Below are 5,000 nucleotides of genomic sequence, written 5' to 3'. Positions count from 1 at the left end.
TCGCGCGGGAGCAGCTACCGGCCCCAATATCGTGTAACGGCATCAATTCACAGCGCCCGTTTGTGCGCGGAGGGGAAAGATAAAGGAAGGGAGAGACCAGAGCCCGGTAATGAAACCAATCAGTCGTCCTGGGCCGTGGCAGAGGAGCGCTGCGCTGTGGAAGGCCTATATGGAAACCTAATGAACTGTAATTCAGAATGTGCTGCATCCTGTGTTTTAACAAAATGAAATATTCCTCACTCCCAGTCTAATGAAAAAAAAAAAAAAAGAAGAAAAGAGGGAAAAAAGTTAATAGGGTCATCCTTAGATAATATGTGCGAATGTGCTGCGGTTTCCCCTTTTTACGACGCGCGTTCAATTCTCGGAGCGATCGGGCCCATAAAGGAAACTGCTTCCAGCCGCGACTTTACAATCCAGTCCCGCAGGGTCCCCATCACTCACTGCCCACGGCACTGAGCACGTGCCAACACCTCCACACCGCCAATCTAATGCACCAAACTGTCAATCTAATGCACCAAGCCGTCAATCTAATGCACCAAACCGCCAATCTAATGCAGCAAACTGTCAATCTCTAATGTGCCAAACAGTCAATCTCTAATGTGCCAAACAGTCAATCTCTAATGCGCCAAACCACCAATCTCTAATGTGCAAAACCGCCAATCTCTAATGTGCCAAACAGGCAATCTCTAATGCGCCAAACAGTCAATCTCTAATGCGCCAAACCACCAATCTCTAATGTGCAAAACCGCCAATCTCTAATGTGCCAAACAGGCAATCTCTAATGCGCCAAACAGTCAATCTCTAATGCGCCAAACCACCAATCTCTAATGTGCAAAACCGCCAATCTCTAATGTGCCAAACAGGCAATCTCTAATGTGCCAAACAGGCAATCTCTAATGGGCCAAACCGCCAATCTCTAATGCGCCAAACAGGCAATCTCTAATCCGCCAAACAGTCAATCTCTAATGCGCCAAACCACCAATCTCTAATGTGCAAAACCGCCAATCTCTAATGTGCCAAACAGGCAATCTCTAATGTGCCAAACAGGCAATCTCTAATGTGCCAAACCGCCAATCTTTAATGCGCCAAACAGGCAATCTCTAATGTGCCAAACAGGCCTCTAATGCGCCAAACAGGCAATCTCTAATGTGCCAAACTGTCAATCTCTAATGCGCCAAATCGCCAATCACTAATATGAGGTTAGGTATACTCCTGCCGTTCCCCTTGACCACGGCTCTGGCCTCAGAGCTGGAGTTGGTCCCCGGGCGCTGCACTGTGGCTGCCCACTGCTCCTGAGTAAGTAGGATGGGTCAAATGCAGAGGACAGATTACCCCACAGGGCTCAATAAAGCATATCTCTTATCTTAATGTGACAGAGCCACTCTGTCAGCACCGCTGTGGAGAAACACTCCATGTCACTCATCACACACACACACACACACACACACACACACACACACATAACACCAGGAATAGTATATGAGCAGTATTACATACACACATCAGGAGAGCCAAGAGCCTTTCTGCAGTCATATCTGCGAGATTACGAGGAATCTGGGAGAAGGTATCCGGAATCACAAAACAGGACTGGGATATGAGGAATTACAGGGAAGCATTGCAACATCACGAGGCAGTACGGGAATGCTATGAATCTGGGATGAAGTCTTGGAACATTAGGAATCATGAGACAGTATGGGAATGCTATTAATCTGGGAGAAGTATTGGAACATTCAGAGGCAGTGGGACATGCAGGCATCAGTTGAGGAACAAGAGATTTGAGGATCTCATAAAGGACTAAAACACATTTCTATTTTAAGTATAAAAAGAACATGTTACAGTCGCAATGGCGATGACAAGAGACGGTCTATAATACTCTGGCATGGGCTGGGAACAGGAGCACTACAGACACTGTGCAGTATGAGACGGGTGGGTGAGGGGTGATGGAGCAGCTGAGGTGTGGCAGGAAGGATAAAAAATAAAAAAAACAGATCTCATAGCTCCTCCTTTAATGGCAGGGACAAACTGCAACTAAAGGAGGAGCTTCATTTGTGTATTTGAGTGTAATTTGAGTGTAATGTAAAAAAAAAAAAAAAAAAAAAAACCAACAAATAATATTTTCGAAAATTCTCTATCAAATTAAACATTTATTGCGTAAGGAATCAAGCTGACAAAGAATCGACAGGCTATCGTGCTACAAAAGAGCTAAGTCTATAAGGTCAGGTGCCACAATGCTGCTTCGTAGCCACTATCCCGGTCTTGTCACAGCTCACACATTCATCCTGTCCCAGAGTCTACAGTAAAGGCAGAACAGCCTAATCTCGCCGTGTTCCTCTCCCCACCCTCCCCTGGGCCCAGGCAGCGGCGTACGAGAAAGAGACGCGCAACAGGAGAGCGATTAGCGTTAGCATCTATCTCAGGGCTAGCGCAGAACCGAGCGGAGAGGGTGAAGGTGGGAGGGGGGTAGGGACCGAACGGGATTTAGCATTTTTACCGGAATTAGCCTCCCCGTCTGCGGCCTGTGCGTAACGCCACCCCACCCCCACCCCCACCCCACCTCTCAGTCTTCGTTAAGTCCGTCATTACCGTAACGATCTTCCTCATCAGCGTCGCCATTAAACCCACGCCCCGGTGGAAAGGCTCCACGTCGGCGCAAAATATGACTCTTGCTTACCGCGTTATAATGTTCCTGCGCTGAAAATGAGCTCGTTTTCGTGCTGGGGGTGAAATCCCCACCCCCCGCCCCCCCCCGGCCCATAAGTCTTTAACTACCCCGCTCGGCACGGTATTCCCGATTTTCCGCGTGCACGGGGAACGCCGGAATGGCCTTGGTTCCGCTCCTGCCTTTGTTTTTCCCCTAATTAACTCACACTGGATGCTAATGTAAGATCATACACTACGTTATACAAACCAGACAGGAATAAGAGCAGGGTAGCATTGCGGTGTACAATAGCAATAGAAATCAATTGTGCGCAGATAATAATCTCAAGGAACAGGCTTTTAACTGTAGAAACAGGCTTTAAAAAAAAAAAAAAACAGGGACTTTTTTCTTTTAACTGTAGAAGTGGGGTCTTTTAAAGAAAACTGCTTTTTTTTTTTTACACTTAACTGTAGAAGTGGACTGCATTTTAAAGAAACAGGCTTTTCTTAAAGTTTTAACGGTATAAGTGGGCACTTTTCTAAAGAAACACTTTACTTCTAAACTGTAGTGTATAAACACGCAGGGTCTGCTGCCTTCATCCAGCAACCGGTATAAACCGGCACAGACCGAGCTGCAGAGTGAACCAGGAGCAGCGTTAAAATAAGGCGCTTCTGCGTCAGCCTGTGTGTTCCTCTTTCTCCACCACAACAGTCATGCTCACCCCCCTGACCCCGAAACACGAAACTTTACACCCCAAAGGCTTCAAACGCTCCGTTTGAAGTGCGTCTGTGATACAGAGCGTTATATAAGTACAGTGGCCGCACCGGCGTTCGATTCCCTTGTGTTTATTTCCACAGGTTTTGGGCGTGTGTGTGTGGTTGTGTGTGTGTGTGTGTGCGCGCGGAAGTGGGTGTATGCCTGTGTGAGCGTACGTATGTGTGTGTGTGCACAAGTGTGTGCGTGTGTGTGGGGTGTGTACGTGTGTGTGTGTGTGAGTGCGTGGTTGTGCGTGTGGTCTGTGTTTCACAGGGACCGCCTGTGAGCAGCGTCAGACCCAGAACAGCACTGCATTCCCTGCTCTGTTCTATTCTCCCAGCATTCCCTGCTCTGTTCTCCCAGCATTCCCTGCTCTGTTCTCCTGGCATTCCTTGCTCTGTTCTCCCGGCATTCCCTGCTCTGTTCTCCCGGCATTCCCTGTCCTGTTCTCCCGGCATTCCCTGTTCTGTTCTCCCAGCATTCCCTGCTCTGTTCTCCTGCTCTGTTCTCCCGGCCCACTCCTGAGCGGCGCAGCAGCAGGAAGACAGAAAACAGCCCAAGCAGCACCTCTCTACGACACCATTTATTTTGGCGCGAGCAAGGTGAGTATTATTACGCTTCAAATTTCTATTAAAAATAAGATTCAAAGTCTCTATTATTCATGAGGTACAGTACAGGGGGACTTATTCTCCCCATGCATTATTGATAACTCCCACCCACCCCCCCTCTTATCGGAGACCTTCAATTTCATGCACAGAATTCAGAGCCTAATTATTTGCACACTCATGTGTGGCTGCAAGGGGACTCCCGCGCTCCCATTGGCTGTGGGTCGTCGGCGGCGGCGGTCGCCGGGAGACAGCCGGCCCGGCGTGGCGTGGGGCAGCAGCATTAGGGTAAGTGTGGGTAACGCACTGGAGCGTGTGTGAAAGCACGGTCACGCCACGCGGGTTTGCCGCCAGTCCAACGCGGCCCTCCATTTTGTTTTTTTTCCCCCATTATTAGATTTGCGATATTTGAACGTCCGACACAAATTAATTGCGTTAGGCCTGAGAGGCACATTGATCCGGGGTCCCTAACATGCACTTAGGCCTGTCAGCTGGCATTTAATATCAAAAAGAGATTACTTTCTGCTTCCTGAGTGCCTGCTTCAGCCATCCTTTCCCCTCAGAAATAAAGAGCAAAGCACTCAGGAGTGTGGCTGTGTACACCACGGGTAAATGTTAAGTGTGTGTGTGGTGTGTGTGAGAGCGTGTGAGTGCGCGTGTGCGCGAGAGAGTGTGTGTGTGTGTGTGGTGTGTGTGAGGTGTGTGTGAGGGCGTGTGTGTGAGGTGTGTGTGCACGCGTGTGCGCAAGAGAGTGTGTGTGTGTGTGAGCAGTGTGTGTGTGTGTGTGTGTGGTGTGTGTGTGTGTGTGAACAGTGTGTGTGTGAACAGTGTGTGTGTGAACAGTGTGTGTGTGTGAACAGTGTGTGTGTGTGTGTTAGCATACGTCTGCATTTTTTCCAGGAGAATAACGCAGAGCCCAAGGTGACCCTGTCCACACACACAGTAAGAGAATGAGGATCTATGGATGTGCATGGAGATCACCTCGTTCCGCCCCGCCTAGC

The 5,000-nt window shown here is 48.9% G+C and overlaps 1 protein-coding gene across 1 annotated transcript in view; it reads right to left on the bottom strand.

The window, feature by feature from the left end:
• Positions 1-5,000, bottom strand: part of LOC133121190 (partitioning defective 3 homolog B-like) — a 56,722-nt gene that overhangs the window by 29,664 nt on the left and 22,058 nt on the right. The window lies entirely within an intron of this gene.

The sequence above is a fragment of the Conger conger genome, unplaced genomic scaffold (genome assembly GCF_963514075.1).
Source record: "Conger conger unplaced genomic scaffold, fConCon1.1 SCAFFOLD_92, whole genome shotgun sequence".
Taxonomy (NCBI): Eukaryota; Metazoa; Chordata; class Actinopteri; order Anguilliformes; family Congridae; genus Conger; species Conger conger.
This window is presented reverse-complemented; position numbering and strand designations above follow the sequence as displayed.